At 36.0% G+C, this 16988-nt stretch overlaps 1 protein-coding gene across 8 annotated transcripts in view; it reads left to right on the top strand.

The window, feature by feature from the left end:
• Positions 1-16988, top strand: part of LCLAT1 (lysocardiolipin acyltransferase 1) — a 144898-nt gene that overhangs the window by 24348 nt on the left and 103562 nt on the right. For 2 of the 8 annotated variants that reach the window (XM_019667287.1, XM_019667286.1), the window contains exon 2: positions 6573-7003. The exons of the other annotated variants lie outside the window; for them this stretch is intronic. The gene's annotated coding sequence lies outside the window, so the exon portion shown is untranslated. The remainder of the gene's footprint in view (positions 1-6572; positions 7004-16988) is intronic. 8 annotated transcript variants of the gene reach the window in all.

The following is a 16988-nucleotide window of genomic DNA, read 5'->3' as shown; positions in this document are numbered from 1 at the left end:
TATAAGACGACCCCCCACTTGGAGGCATATTTTTCAGGGCCAAAAAATCGTCTTATACGCCGGCAAATACGGTATATATACTTAGGGTTTGTACACTTTACTGTCTGCTTCAGTTGGAAAAAAGCTGAAAGTGTACACCAAAGCAAAACACAAATTAGAAAAAAAAGCAAAAGAAACAAAGACTGACTGGGTTGGGAGCCAAGAGAACTGGGTCCAAGCCTCAGCTGTACCCCTAACAAGCTGTTATTTTCACGAATTCATTGACCTCTCTGAGCTTTAATGATTGTATCTGTAAAATGGAAATAACACCTGCCTTCTGTATTTCAGTTGAGGCAGACATTTGAAAACACATTGGCAACTAGAAAATGCTCTATGAATGTAAAACTACTTTTGAATTCCTCGAAAAATATTAAATAGTAGTAGTAATTTATTTGACTTTCTTCCTTTTTTTATACTAAGCCATTCAACAAGTAGTAATTGAGCTCTTTCCAAGAGTGCTGGGTCTTGTGCTGAGGCTATTATAGTGAACAGTATCAACATTGGTCCTCACGGGTCCCTTAGACCTATAGAACTATTGTAACGTGAGAGGGAGTAATAGGCTGAAAACAAGAAAACAGGCAAATGAATAAAATAACTGGAAGTTGTAATGAGGGCCATAAAGGAAGCTATCAGGATTGAGGCAGACAAGAACTACTAGGGAACTTGCTTTAGTTGGTGGTCAGCCATAGTGAAAGCTGACACCTAAAAGGAAGAAAGGAAGGTAATTAAGTACAATGTCTGCGAAGACCATTCTAGGCGGCCTGGACAATTTGCACAAAGCCCCAGGCAGGAAGTGGCCTGTTGGAGAACTTGACAAAACAGAGTGGTTGGAATGTAGGGGTAGGGTGGGGGGAGAGCGGGAAAGGGGGGAGATGATACACTTAGAAAGACAGGTCGGAACTAATTCATATAAGACTTGTAGATTTTGGTGGGGATTTGAGTTTTACTCTAGGCTCAATGGAAAGCCAATAAAGGATCTTAAATGGAAATCATACAATCAGATTCATGGTTTAAGTTTTTTTTGTTTTGTTTTGTTGTTGTTGTTGTTGTTTTTGCCACAGTACGGGGAAAGGACTCATGGTGGGTAGGTGGGGGTATGGTTTGGCCAAGAGTGAAAGAGAGGAAGTTGGTAGTAGTCCAGGCAAAAGAGGATGATGGCTTGGATTAGGTGGTGGCAAATGAAGTTGATGGAAAATGCTGGATTTAGGATATATTTTGGAGATAAATTTGACAAGTCTCTTGCTGTTTTTATTGGATATTTGGAGTCAGGGAAAGGAAAGCATGAACGATGATTCCTAGGTTTCTTGGTAGAGAATCTGGGTAGATGCTGATATCTTTTACAGAGACGGAGAAAAATGAGGGCTAAGGTGGGGGTACAGGAAGGAGTAGGAATAACCATGGGATTTATTCTGGGTATGTTCAGTTTGATAGGACTGTTAGACACCCAGGTGTCAGGTAATCAGCTGAATCTGTGAGTCCGGAGCTCAGAGGAGAGGACTGTGTTGGAGATGTATTTTGGAAAGGTCAGCATAAGGGTAACACAGAGGAAGAAGGGAGGAGGGAAGGGATTGAAAGAAGACAACCAATGGCTGAGTGATAGGAAGCCCCAGTAGTTAGAGGCTGAGTAGAGGAGGAGGAGCCAACAACCAGAGACCATGCAGGAGGGATCAGAGAGGTTAGAAGAAAATCTAGAGACTGGTGTCACCAAAGCCAAGAGAGGCTAGCATTTCAAGGAGGACGTGGCCACTCATATGGGATGCTGTCAACAGGTGGAGTAAAATGAGCCAGACTGTAGTTGATTGAAGAGGGAATGGGAAATGAGAGACTGTGTGTCCTTATGCATTTCTCTGTTGGATAGAAATGTAACTTCACACATGTGAGGAGTCTTAAAAACCCATTCAGTTAGCTTGGGGGTTTGCATTGGCCAAAAGTGGCTGTAGGAAAGTTAGCATTGGCTTATTTTAGAGAGAAATCAAATGTTCAGTCTGTTAACTTCTAGAGCTAGTATTATGTTAAATTGAAACTTGGAGTATTTACCTTTTCAGGAAAGTAATTATAAGCCTTGAAAATCATGGAAGGACTATTTCATTTTGAAACACTTAAAAATTCATTTTGGTTTTTTGTAATTACAGTGTTTCAGAAAGAGAGACATCTAAACAGGGATTGATTATGTTTGGCAGTTATGTACATGCTCTTATTCTAAACTAAGCATTGTTTTGTGGTTTAGATTTTTCCTTTATAAATAGAATTTTAATCAGTGTAGGTTAAATTTTTCCCCAGGCATGTTATAATTAGCCCTGGCCACAACTTAATCCTAAAATGTGTATAATAAACTTAATAATATTTTATAAACACTCCTGCCATGAAATGAGCAAATAGGAAGTATCTGAATATTTAAAAAAATTCTGTAGCTTAGTTTTTCCGTAGCAGTGTGGAAAGTGAGTACGGCTACTTCAGGAGAAGTTCATACATTGCCTGCTTGGCCCTGTCACTGGGAATGATGTGACTTATATTTTGGAGTCATATGGTCTTATATACCATGACAGCTCATTTATAGTTTTTTGAGTATACTACGGTGTATTAGTGCAGTTACTGGGAAACAGTATTAGATTAGTGTGGGATCTAGTTTCCAAATGTGATTGGTCTGCCAGCTCAGGCCCACTGCACTGACCAACATAGACCTTTTAAATACTCTAAGGACGAGCAGTTTGGATTCTGGAAATTGTTTAGGAGAGTTGTTGAGAAGCACCTTCTCTGGAGAAAGAAACTTCTGGGGTGTCAGTTTTTTAATTTCCTAGGTTGTCAAAAACAAGGAAAGTCTGAAAACCTGTTAGAGCCAAGAGGAGCCTAGGGAGACTGATGACTAAAGGTAATGTGGTGTCCTGGAATAGAAGAAGGACATTACAGAAACACTAAGGACATTTAAATAAAGCATAGACTTTAGTTAATCAAAAGGTATTAATATTGATTCATGAATTGGGACAGATGTGCCACACTAATGTAAGACGTTAGAAACAGGAAGCTGGGAACAGGGTATGTGGGAAGTTTGTACGGCCAGCACAATGTGTCTGTACATTTAAAACTGTTCTAAAACAAAAAGCTTATTTTAATCAGAAAAAGAACATGTGGATTATGAGATATTTTCACCGCCAAAATTGGTAAATACAGTCTGTCACACTGTACCTCTGGTTAAGTTTTTTTAACCTTTGTGGATCTCAGTGTCCTTCCCTTGAACATGGGGATGTAACAGTGCCCACCTCATAGGGTCTTCGTGAGGATGAAATGAGGTCGTGTAAGTGCCCTAGCATACTGCCCGGCATTGTAAATGCTCAATCAATTATGTGAAACAGGAATGATGGCAATCATTTACAATTTTGTAAATGTCTGCGTAAGAATGAAAGCACATTCATGCATTTTGATTGAGTTGTAAGAAGTTTGGCTTTGCCAAGCTAGATCTAGTTAAGGGCCTGACTACTTTGAACCTGAGTATTATCCATCCTCAGTTGATTTTTCTGCAGCTTGTCTCCGCCTCTTCTGTATAGCAGTTGGAATTGACATTACTAAATGAGTGTGTTTTAGAATCTAATTGCATAGTCTTGCAGAATTTTTGAGATTCCCAATTGCCTAAATTTGAATTGAAAACTAAAACCCATAATGGATTTGAAAGGCAATTCTACTTTTCTCTTCTCAAACCATGAAGCACCGGCAGTGTAGTTTTGGGGAAAGAATATTGAACTAGGAATTAGGAGACCTGGCTTTTAGTCCTTAGTTTGGCTCTAAATAGGTGATTTGGGACAGTTTCTTTCACCTCCTAGAAATTTAGTTTTCTCATTGGTAAAATGAGAGAGTTGGACTGAATGATATTTAGTTATAAAGTTGATTTACATTGACTTCCAACTGAGAAATACGCTTTGGGAGGCTTTATCTTTCCAGGGGTGCCTCACAAGAAAATTGTCATTGCCTTATGTTTAATCTCATTTTTGACCAAGTTATATTATTATTTTTGATGATTCATCATATTCTCTATAGCAGTGCCTGTGTGACTCCTCAGTTGCTTCAAAAATTCAAACCCACTTTCCAAGTTTGAAGATTTGTTACCATTCCTTGAGGATAATTAATAGAATGTGCTAATAAAGGTTTTGTAGGGATTTTCCAAAAAGGAATTTTACAAATATTATAAACACCGACAGCATTTTTGGAGTAAATATTGTAGCCCCCCAAGTCAGTCTTTTTGAAGACTACAGGTCTCATTTGGAAATAATGACTTCTGGTATTTTTTTTTAAGTTTATTTACTTTATGAGACTTACCATTGAACTCCGTCACCCTAAATTTGAAACTCTAATTTTACATTTTTAGTGTTTTCTCAGTGTCATATCACTCATAGCTTTGTCATTAACCAATATTATTTTATTGTAATTTTAAGATAATAGCTCTACAAGAGTGTTATGAGCAAGAGCTGTGTTGTGCAGAACAAAATCCCTAATGCAGATCTAGTTTCTGTTTCTTTGTCCAGAGTTCAGAGGAAAATTAAAGCTTGTCCATACATTTAATAAATCTTAGCCATCAACTTTTAGTATGACTAAAACTGGTATGATCAAAGTGTATAAGTATGTACATGTTTGCCTAAGTTGGTAAATTTAGTAACATGTTTGCAAGAAATTTTTTAAAAATGTGATTTATTTTTAAATAATTAAGTTGGATTATTCATCAAATACTGTTTCATTTTTCAAATGTGTGGTAAACTGAATTTCAGCAAACAGAAATTCTGTTTGTAGAAGTAACTTTTCACATATTTTACCATAGTAATAGCATGTTATGCATTAAATTTTTAAAAAGCAGTAGCTCTCAGATAAACAGAAAGTTCTTTAGAAACTAATTGAATTATCCAAACCTTAACAGATTGTTAATATGGTCGAAGTAGTTTTTCATAATAATTTCTTAATATGTGTAAGTCATTAACAGACTGCTATATGGTACACATAGTTTTTTATAACTATACAATAATAATTTCATAATAATAAGAACAATAATAATAAGTAGTCTGATCTTTCACCGAGGAATACTTGAATATTTTCCATGAAAAGCATTATAAGAGATATTTGCTACTATTGGAAACTATTTACTTTAGAAATTACCAGCAGATAAGTTTTCATTGTATGGTTGCTTTCATCTGATTTGGTTACCCCTTAGTTGAATAATTCTAAGCTGACTGTAAAGATGCACGACTAACATTTACGGGCGTGTTTGGAACTTCCTGAAGCATCCACCAGGTTGCCAATAAATGGCATTTGCACCATTTTGATTTCTCTGGCAGCTTTGTTGTTTTTTTTTCCTTCCCATTTTTAAGGAGGCGTGCTGTGCCATGTCATCTTTTTCAACCCTTGCCTTTAGGGTTATATAGGGGAGAAGGTAGAAAAAGTGATTTTTATAAAGCTTTGGTTTTGCTAGAGGCTAGGAATTAGCTTTCTGTCTTTAATAAGCACATATTTCCATTGGTCACAGTAATTCTTAACTGTTTACTTATTTAGTGTTTAAAGTTAACATTCTTTTATTATAAATAAAATTCTTATTTCATAGTTGAACGATGACATTTGAATTTCTCTAGTAAAAAGAGCATTTTGCTTTCTTTATTGCTAAAATGGTAACTAACATTTTGGTAAATATTAAGAATAATGTACCAATTTTAGATTAAAAGTAGTTATTCAGAAAAGGAAATTTGGGGTTAATGCAATAGCAGATTGTTTTTTAATTTGCTAATTCACTGTTCTTAAACTCCCCTTTTGAGTTTAATACTTGTCATACATGGTATATGTTTATACAGAGTTTCAAGCTGGGTACAGAAGAATCAACTTTTTTCAATCTTTGGGGCATGTATTCTGAGCATAGTTTATATTTATTTGTAAGACTTTCTGCCCACTCTCAGGTAACTCCTGTTTTTACTTTTAAACCCTTATGACTATTTAGGACTAACCAGTCTGTTCTAATTTCCAAAGTCTGTTTTGTTTCTAAAACAAAACAGACTTGTTAGAAAATGTTAAAGTATTAAAAAATATACAACAAACTGGAAAGTGAAAGTAAATCAGCATTGCTTACATACAGGACAAAGACTGAATTTGTTATAGTCAGGAAAGGGCTTTATCTTAGAACCGTTGATATGCCATGTTGAATAACTTACTTTAATGTAAAAATTAAAGCCTGAAATTTTAACTTTATAATATCACATTGTATGTAAGTCATATAAAATTGAATTGTATGTATATAATAGTAAAATTAATTTTGCATTCTTAACAGGTTATCAACGTGTACTTACTTTTCTTACTTCATTGTAGACTGGTAGCAACTTTAACATATTGGGATTGGTCTTTAGTTTGCATTGGGGGAACCATTGACCAAACCAGCCTCATCTTGTCTCACTACTCTTCAGAATATAGCCAGACATACTAGTGCTTAGTTTTGACGTGCTTGTTTTCATTCATATCATTGTTTCCTTGTTCCTGGATACATCCCACCCATCTTTCATGGTTCGTTTCAGATCCTCTTTGTGGCAGAGACTGCTAGCTCTGAGAAGAACACAATTCGTTCTCCTCCTGCACCTGGAGGCGGCTCTCATTTCCCATGGGACCGCGCTCCAGCCTGTGGAACGTGAGCAGGTCGTGGTTCTCTGTGTTGTTGCCTCTTCCGCTGGCTGGCTGGGCACCCTGAGGTGGAAGCTGGGGAAAGCAGAACCGTAGTGGAAGGAACCTGGATCCCTGAATAACTGTGTGGAAGAGAGTTGTCCACCAACCTGAACCTTCCTCCTTACCTTGATACTCTTACGTACGCAAGAAATAAACTGTTGTGTTAAGTTTGATTCTACTTGTTACCTTCGTTTCACCGACTATAACAACACTATTTACTCCAGGAGGCAGTTTCTGACTGTTCCAGTTCACTTGGATTATCATTTATTTCTCCGAAAATTCTATGGTACTTATTAGGCATTTGCTATTCACATTTTTTAAAAGTTAAAAACAAAAGCAGGAAAAAAAGGCAGCATGCATTTAATTTGTGCATGTCTTGTTCATAAAGACTGTATAGGCTTTTGGAAGAAAGTGACTTTGTTTGATACTTTTTTGTTCTCTGCGGTACACAGTTTACGCACTCAGCCTTTACTAGAAGGAATGAAGCATTGGGAACAAATGTTTAAAATAAGGCATAGATATTGGTGTATGCAATGGTGCCAGATTTGGCTAACTTCATTTATTTTTGTTTTCTCTGGTTAGACTTTCATTCTAGAGGAGAAACATGTTATAGAAAACCCATAATTTAATAAATTAGAATGGAGATCTTAATGAAATTTGTAGTAGTGAAGCCACTTCCTTTTCTCACCTCTCCCTCCCTTCCCCCCTTCTATAAACATTAAACTTTTACAAGGTGTTATATTCTAGGTCCTGGGGGTACAACAGTAAATAAAACAAAAATTGTTACCCTCTGGAATTTACAGACAATAAACAAGTAAAACATTTGGAATGCTAAGTGTGATCAGTATCTGGAAAAAATAAAGTGGGGGCTGAGGTGGCAGGTGATGGAATGATGCTTGAAGTTAGTGTTACAGTTTTAAATTGGGTGGTCTGGAAGGCCTCTTGAGAAAGTGACCTTTGGGCTAAGACCTGAACCAGGTGACTAGAAACTATGTGGGTAACTGGAAAAAGAGCTATTAAACATAGTAGACCACAAGTGCCCTTCTAGCAGAGGTGAGCGTGATGAAAATGTTCTAAAATTGATTGTGGTTGTTGTACTACTCTGTGAATATACTAAAAACCACTGAAATGTACACTTTAAATGTGTAAAGCTTATGGTATGTGAATTATATCTCAGTAATGCCATTATGAAGAAAACCATCAAAACTTTAAAAGTCCTCAGCATCAAACTAGGGAGACCCTTCCTTCCTATTGCTCACACCTTAGAGATGTGTGGTTGTGTGTTAGTAGTTATTACCGCAAATCACGTGAATTATGTTCCAGTTAGACCTAGGCCCTGTGAAGCACAATAATCAGTATGAATCTTAGTAAATTTGTATCAGAGTACTTTGGCTGTGAGTTTTAAAAAATTCCAACACTAAAATCTGGTCATGTATATGCAGTCTTCATAGCTTACTGCTAAAGTAACAGTATGATCCATTTATAACTTGGGGAAAAGTAATGGCTTCATGCTCAGTAATGACTGATTTGGGACTGAGGCTGTGCTGACTGTGCAGCCATCTCGCTCACCAATGTGGCAGTTTCCTGGGAGCATTGCTCTTAGAATCACACTTGCTTTCTGTTCCCTTTTAATGGTTTATATTCAAAACAGCTTGGTTGTCTTATGTCTTAGGCTGTCTCCCTGGCTCCTGCTTTTTCAGGTTCTGGCTCTTAGATATTATCTTTCATTTTTTTCCCTCTGGAAATAATCTTTAGCTCTCAATAAGTGTTTCTTTCATACCACAAGCCCACCTAGATCCCACCCACCTAAGCGGCGTGGACTTAGATATTCTTCCTGGATGCTTAGAAGTTTAGAGCCAGAAAAGGTCTCAGAGTTCAGAGTTACATATAGTCACTGTGAAGTTGTATTAGGTTCTCAACAGTTACATAACCAGTCGGTGCGAAGCTTGTGTTATTAGATTCTCAACATCCTGAATTCTGTCCTCGAAGTCTTTTTTTCCAATGCCGTTACTGTATTTCCGTAAGGAATTAAATAAATGCTCATTAAAAGCAGCTTCCCATTGACCCTAAGGAGATTCTTTAGACTCTATTACAGTGTTAAAATAATTGACTCTAAATTTATGTTTTATTAATTAAACCATCAAATCATTTTGTCTCAATCTGTAATACTCTTTGCCACAGGACCAGTTTCCCTTGCATTGATAAGTTATCGAATGACCTCATTATAGTTTGGAGTTAAGAACACTTGACTTTGATGGTAGTTCTAGGCCTAGCTCTGTAAGGAACTCACTCTATGACCTTGGCAAGTATCTTAGTCTGATTAAAGACAAATTTTGTGTTTCAGAGGTAGATTTGATAAGCTGGATTTTTTTCCCCTTCAAGTGAAATGGATTTTATGCAGAGATTATAACTCATGAGGTGTGAGTAAAATAAAAGCAAATGTAATGTTTTTTCTTTACCTCCTTAAGACCCGGGGGTGAGGGAAGGGGAGGGATTTCCACTCCATCAAGAAGCAGAGATGCAGTGGGGGAAGGAACCGGTCCTGTGTCATCTAGTCTAGTCAAGAAAGGGTAGTGTTGCCCACAGGCCTTTTCAGGGCTTGAGGAGTGCCCTGTGGCCTCAGCCTGGCCTGAAGAGAGCCACCCAGGGCTCCAGCTGCTTCTGTACAAGAAACCCGCCATTACTCTTAAAACATTGCAAAAAGCTGGTCACACTCTTACCTTTCAGATGAGGCATTTGCATTTAACTTCATACAGATGCTTATTAATCTAGCTACATCAGTTGGCTTTTAATAGTAATAATAACAACCAATATTTACTAAGTATGTATTATGCACCAATTGCTGCTCCAAGCACTTTACATGTATTAACTCACCTGATTCTCACGACCTTTTGACCCAGACCGCTGTTACCCGTTTTTACAATTGAGGCGGTAACAGGCTGGAAGCTTCACAGTTACTACGAGTAAGTGGCAGAGCTGGGATTCAAACCCAAATAACCTGGCTGCATGCTTTGGCGAATTTAGAGGCAAGCCTGATGTTGAAGAGGGTAAGTTTCATTGTAGGAGGCCTAGAATTCAAAAAGATTTTCCTGGGAGTGCCTACTGATACACCCAGTTACATTACTTTTCTAGGGTTCTTCATCTGTAAAATAAGAGTTTCAAGAAACTAGGTCTTTGAAGTGATGCTGCTTCCTGTTGGACGAGTCTAAGATTTTAAATTCACAAATTTTAAAGCCTAAATTATCCTTGTTATTTCTTTTCAACAAACTTATTGTAATACAGCATGAAAATTTTTAGAGTAGATTTAATCTTACCTCGTAGTCACCAGTATGCACTGTACACCCCTGTGTGCAGAAGTGTATTAATCTTTACTGTCAAGGTGGTATCCACCAAACGCATATGGCATTGAGCACTTGCAGTGTGGCTAGTGCGAACAGAGAATGCAGCGTAAGTTTAAAGTACACAGCAGATTTCATAAATGTAGTATGAAAAAAATGAATGTAAAGTAGCTTATCAGTAATTTACTTTAGATTGATTACATTGAAATGATGCTATTTTAGATATATTGGGCTAAATCTATTAAAATTAATTTTATCTGTTTTTCGTTACTTTTTAAAATGTGGCTGACCAGAAGACTTCAAATCACATGTGTGGCTTACATTATACTTTTATTGGGCAAGTATTGTCATTGAGACTCCTAAATGAGAGAAAGAAGAGGTAGGTATATATATATATAGCCAAATGATAACCAATAAACTTTTCATAATTTAAATGAGTGGTATCAAAAGGAAATATAGAATTTGCCATTGGAATTTTTGTTTTGTTTTGTTTTGCCGAGAAGCTGTCATTTAGGCAGTAGCTGCAGGAAAGATAACACGTGTTCTAAAAGTTTTCATTTTGAAGGGAAAACTAAATGCTGTGTCTAGGTTGAGCATATATTAGGTATTTATATCACATATATAATATAAATATACTTAAGTATCACCCTAAATTAGTTTGTAACCTAAAATTAAGAAAAAATTAATCTTCTGGCTGCTGCATAGGTGTGTGATATGCTGTGGATAATACAAGAATAGATGTCACAGATCTCTGTCCTGTAGAAATCACACACATGAAAAAATGAAATAAATATCAGTTCAGTACAATAACACTGTGTACATCATGAATGGATGAAAAAGCCTTATGGGGGTTCTGAGGAAAGGAGAAAATGTTTGAACTGGTAGTTTGGGAAGGATTACTGGAGGTGGAGAGAATTGAGCTGGTCTTGTAGGGTGCGTTGCATTTCCTTAAGTGAAGTGAAGAGGGTATAGAGCAAAAGCTTAGACATGACGAGGTACACGCTGAGCTTAGGGAAAAGGAAAAACTCAGCCATGGCTAGAGTGGAGTGTTAGGAAGCTAAATAGTTGGGAAATGTTTGAAAAATTAATTTAGATCAGATTGTAGAAGACCTGGAATTCCAGGTGTAAGAATTTGGCTTCCTTAAGGAGTTTAGAGTTGAGGAGAGAAAAAGAAAGCTGTGGGTTTATGATGGTTTATCCTTGAGTTACTGCTTATATGGTGGACATCACCAATAAGTTATGTTCTTGATTTAACATGCTAGCTATTTTTAGTTGGTAACAGGAAATACTGGAGAGCTTGTTTTTTTTTTTGTTTGTTTGTTTTTTGTTTTTGGTTATTAGTCACATCCAGTGCATAAAATTGGCTTGTTAGCATCGTCTCAGACTTCCTTATTGGTGGAAGAATTTTATATCACATAGCAAATACTTGACAGGTGTCTATTTTTAGAGATGACAAATCAGTATTTTGCACTGAGTGTTAATTTTATTTATAAATTTATACATATTGTGAATTTATACCCTTATTTACAGGACACTCTAAAACTTGCTCTTGTTTTAAAGCTCTGGCTTATCTTGGTTCCACTATCTCATTAGCCCAGGAACTGTGGGCTGCATGTATGTTTAACCTGCTGAATGCCATGTTCTTTCTCTGTAAATTTGGAAAGATGCCTCCCTCCCAGGGGTGGAGATTGTCCAGTAAGATAAGAGCTTCTGAAGAATAATAATGTTTGGTACATTATGGAGGGAGATAACTGAGTAATTTCTTCTTCTGCCTTACTGATTTTGAAATGGTTGTCAGTAGAGACTTCTTATTACTTAGTTTAAATACAGTTTCATGTAGCAGAACTCATAAAGAAATTTGGAAGGTACTTTTGTAAAGTCTTTATTTGTTACAGAAACTTGATTTTTTAAAATGACGCTATTCAAAAGAACTTACTGATGTTTTAAAAAGATAAGCTTACAGTTGCTTCATTAGAATCTTCTTAAAAACTGAATTATGGACTAAAATGTTTCTACATAGTTATTTTTTTTAATGAGCTAAAAGCATACTCTTTGGCATTGAAAGGAAGTGAAGTCTGGGAGAAATATTCTGTACATACCATTTCCTATATCATGCTGTTAAGGAAATGCAGTTAAAAATGTATGTATTTATTTAAAGTTTATTGGGGTGACAATTGTTAGCAAAGTTATGTAGATTTCAGGTGTACAACTCTGTAATCCATCATCTATATATCACATTGTGTGCTCACCACCCAGAGTCAGTTCTCCTTCCATCACCATATATTTGATCCCCTTTACCCTCATCTATCACCCCCCTCCCTCTTTACCCCCTGGTAACCACTAAACTATTGTCTGTGTCTATGAGTTTTGTTTCTTCATTGTTTTTTCTTGTTCTTTTGTTGTTTTCAGTTTTATATACCACATATCAGCGAAATCTTATGGTTCTCTATTTTTTCTGTCTGACTTATTTTGCTTAGCATTATAATCTCAAGATCCATCCATGTTGTTTCAAATGGCACTGTTTCATATTTTCTTATGGCAGAGTAGTATTCCATTGTGTATATATATATCACAACTTCATGTAAACATCTTTCGAAAGACACTTTGGTTGTTTCCATGTCTTGGCCACTGTAAATAAAGTTGCAGTGAACATCGGAGCACATATATCTTTATGGATAAATGTTTTCAGATTTTTTGGGTAGATACCTAAGAGAGAGATTGCTGGGTCATATGGTAATTTTATTTTTAATATTTTAAGGAACCTCCACGCTGTCTTCCATAGCGGCTGCACTAATCTGCATTTTCACCAGCAGTATATGAGGGTTCCTTTTCCTCCACAGCCTCTCCAACACTTGCCATTATTTGTCTTCTTAACCAATGCGCCATTCGGGCCGGCCCTATTTGTCTTCTTGATGACAGCCATTCTCACTGCTGTGAGGTGAGATCTCATTGTGGTTTTTATTTGCATTTCTCTGATGATTAGTGATGTTGAGCATCTTTTCATATGTCTGTTGACCATCTGTATATCCTCTTTGGAGAAATGTCTATTCAGGTCCTCTGCCCATTTTTTAATTGGATTGTTTGTAAAAATTTTTTAATTGACTTTTTTTTCTTTTGGTGTATATCTATGAATGTTATAATATGTGTAGATTTGTGTAACCCCCACAATAATTAGGATACAGAGTAAATAATTCCATCACTCCAAAAAACTCACTTGTGTTATCCCCTCAGAGTCACATCCTCTCCCTAACCTTGGGCAACCACTGGTCTGTTTTCCATTTCTTCCTTTGTGGTCGGATTAGTGGAGCCTATGAAAAGATAAATGTCTTATCAAATATGATATCAACAAAGGTAAATTATGAGAAATATCAAATAAGATAATTATGTGAAAGTACTTAGCATATAGAGGCACCAGGTACTTAGTAAAAAGTAGTTTTATACATAATATTACGTCAGTAGGTGAAGCTTAACCGGATTCTTTTTAAAGACTCAACTTTGTGTATTCTTTAACTACATTTTCCTCCTGACTCAGAGCTTTTAGGCTTATTTTTGAAAGGCTTCTTTTCTATATGGTCCTGACTGATGGAAATCTGCATCATTTAATGTCTTTTAATCTCATGTTCTTCATGAAAAAAACTGGACAATAAAATCTACTTTGAAGGGTTGTTATGGCAATCAAATGTGATCATATAAAGAACTATAAGTATATGTGTGTGCGCGTGTACATGCATACACACGGTGTGTACGCACATCTGTGTGTATGTGTATGTAATTATGGTCTGGTCCATAGTAGGTATTCTATCAATTTAAAAAATATATATATTTTATAAATAATATGGTTTACTTTTGGAATAACTTTTGGAATAGTTTGGTAAAGGGATATCGTGTCCTCTTGATATCTGGATTGTCTGCTCCCTTACCACTTAGCCCAAACTCCCAGAATGGGAGTGCTGATCCTCAAAGCATCGCCATTCTGCTTTAATAATTTTTTGATAAATGGCATTTGAAATATTTCACCAGTTTTTCTGTTTTGGGATGGAGGGGAATACACCAAATCTATTTAACTTTATCTTAATATTTCAGGATTCATTTTACATTATGCCCATTTCAAAAAAATGTGATTTTTGAATTTGATGATTGGGACATATGGCATGAATCTTTGCCAATTCCACGGCTCCCTTTTGAACTAGTATTCCTAAGCTCCTACTATAATATTGACTTTTTTTTTTTTTACACATTTTTACCTTTTACAAGTACAAGTGTTCTGATAAATAATGTCCTAGGTGATGGGATGGAATTGCTTTTCTACAAATTTAATTATTTAATCAAGTGCAGAAGCAGATTTAGTATTTTTTGGTTGTTGCCCACAACTCATCATGTTCACTATTAATGTTCAAAATATTAATAGAATAAGTAAATTACAGGCCTGGAAAGAACCTTTAAGATCTCCTAGTTAATTAATTTTTAGTTCTATCTAACCCAAAGCCCCCTTTTTGTAATAAGTATTTTGTGATGCTTTCTTTAGTGTCCTGAAATGAAATTTATAGTTAATGAATTTTTTTTACCTACATAATTAAAATAAATCAGCATGATTCCCTAACTGTAATATAAAGGAAAAGAAAACACAAGGTATGAGTATGCTAGAAGACAAACAATAAATAAACAAAGAGCCACCCAACAGATTTCTAAAATGCTCCTAGGGGAGTACTGTTCCGTGGAGAACCATGATCTAGACCCAGTTTTCTCATTTCATAGTTAAAGAAAGTAAGGGTTGGGCAGTGAAAGGGCAGAGGAAGGGGTATTGGACAGTGGGGCTTGGTATTGCTTCTCAGAATTACACAGATGTGATCAGTAGAGATGGAACAGGGAACCCAGGTTTTGTGATCTACTGTGCTGCCCTTGTTAGTGCTTCTGAAGCCACCCTTTATAAGAGGAGAATGAACCCAATGGGTGATGAATCCAGGGGTGTTATGTCAGCAGTCAGTAGGTACAAAACGTATTTGCTTCATGGGTTTTCTAAAAAAATTATACAAGAACATTTTTCATTTTTAAATGAGGTAGATAACCGGGTATTCTTGACTTACTGCTTGCTGTGGAGATACAGATAATATATTGGGGTTACTCTTTCTGAATTAATCTGTTGGCTAAGGGAAGCTCTGTGATGTAGTGACAGCACCTTGTATCTTTGACCCTGCCCCTGATATAGAGCAGTCTCACAGTTAGTTGATGGAGTTTCTTGGGGTCTTTATTCTGGATAGCGTGTAGGTGGTAGATGTGTGGACACGTGTAATAATTCTGGGGGACATCCTGTAGGTTCTGAGCGACCCACAGAGCTCCCATTTTTCTGGCTTTCTGACCTACGGCACAAACAGATTTCTTCATCTGTAAAATTCATTTTAGTAGGTACCTGTCACTTTGATACGGCTGGGTTGTCGGAAAAGTCATGACGCATTTTTGCAATGAAAAACATGGAAAAATACGTCATGACTTTTCCGACAACCCAATATTTTGGTGGGGTTTTTTTTTTGCCTGGATCATGGATTTCCCCTTTCTCTTATAGTATGGCATTTGTGCTACACAAATGTAATTTGTCATTACCTTTAATAAGACATTTTTAAATCAGTTTCCATTCCACATTATTTTTTCATTTTGCTTTTATCAAAAGAAAAAAGTACTATGAATGTAGTTGACTATTTTACTTGATGAAAGGATGGTGTTTTCATTCACTTTATATTAATCTGTAACTTTAAAAATGTCTTATTAAATATAATGGCATAACAGTAGAATTTAGAAATAATGTGATCAATTTGTGTTGTTTTGACGAATTTTAATATGAAACAGGAAGAAAAACATTTTATTCCTTGTTCAGTCAAGTTACTTTTTACATGCTCCACTGAAACAGTGGTATTTTATGCCTTCCAGTGAACAGAGTGATTTATATTAGGAAAAAAATTATTGATGTTCGCATATCAACTCTTATATATGGAAAACATTGTACCAGTGTCTTTATATTTTATAATTCACATTTCATACTTTTCATTAGTGGTTTACTCTACCCTCAATGATATATTAATGATGGACCCTATCCAGTCCCGTAATATAAGGAATCCTGGCTCCCAATTTTTCCCTTTGAAATAAATGTTGGGATTTTTTTTTATTATATAAAAATAATATTTTTGTACACAGTTTGAGAAAACGCCCAACTCACTTTGCAGAGACAGCCACTGGTAACATTTTGATATATTTCTGTCTAGTCTCTCTGTTCAGTGATTTCACTATGTCTAGTTTTTGGTCCCCTTTTTTCCCCTCTGGCTTTACTTGTATATACTCTTGTTTTTAATTTCTGAGGTGGTAGATATCCTTATAATTTCTCTTTCTTCGGTATTCCTAACCTCCAGGGTAGAGTTGGTTAGAGTTATTCATGTTTTGGTAATCTCCCAGCTAATTCACATTTTTTGTTTTGAGATATAATTCACATACCATACAATTCACCCATTTAAAGTGTACAGGGCAGTTGGTTTTTAGACTTTTTACAGAGGTGTGTATCCATCACCACTACCTAACTTTAGAACATTTATTTTTTACCCCCAAACAAACTTCATACTCATTAGCAGTCACCCCTATTCCATCTGCCTCCACTACGGAACCTCTAATCTACTTTCTGTCTCTATTATTTGTCTGTTCTGGGAATGTCATATAAATGAAATCATACAATATGTGAATTTTTGTGACTGGCTTCTTTCACTTAATGTTTTCGTAGTCCATCTATGTTATAGCATATGTCAAGTGCTTCATTCCTTCTTTTGTTAAATGGTATCCACTGATGGCTAAACCACTTTTATTTGGGTTGTTTCAACTTTTTGACTATTATGAATTGTGCTGCTGTGAACATTCATGTATATGTTTTTGTGTGGACATATATTTTACTTAGGT

Source organism: Hipposideros armiger, unplaced genomic scaffold (genome assembly GCF_001890085.2).
Source record: "Hipposideros armiger isolate ML-2016 unplaced genomic scaffold, ASM189008v1 scaffold_493, whole genome shotgun sequence".
Lineage (NCBI taxonomy): Eukaryota > Metazoa > Chordata > Mammalia > Chiroptera > Hipposideridae > Hipposideros > Hipposideros armiger.
This window is presented reverse-complemented; position numbering and strand designations above follow the sequence as displayed.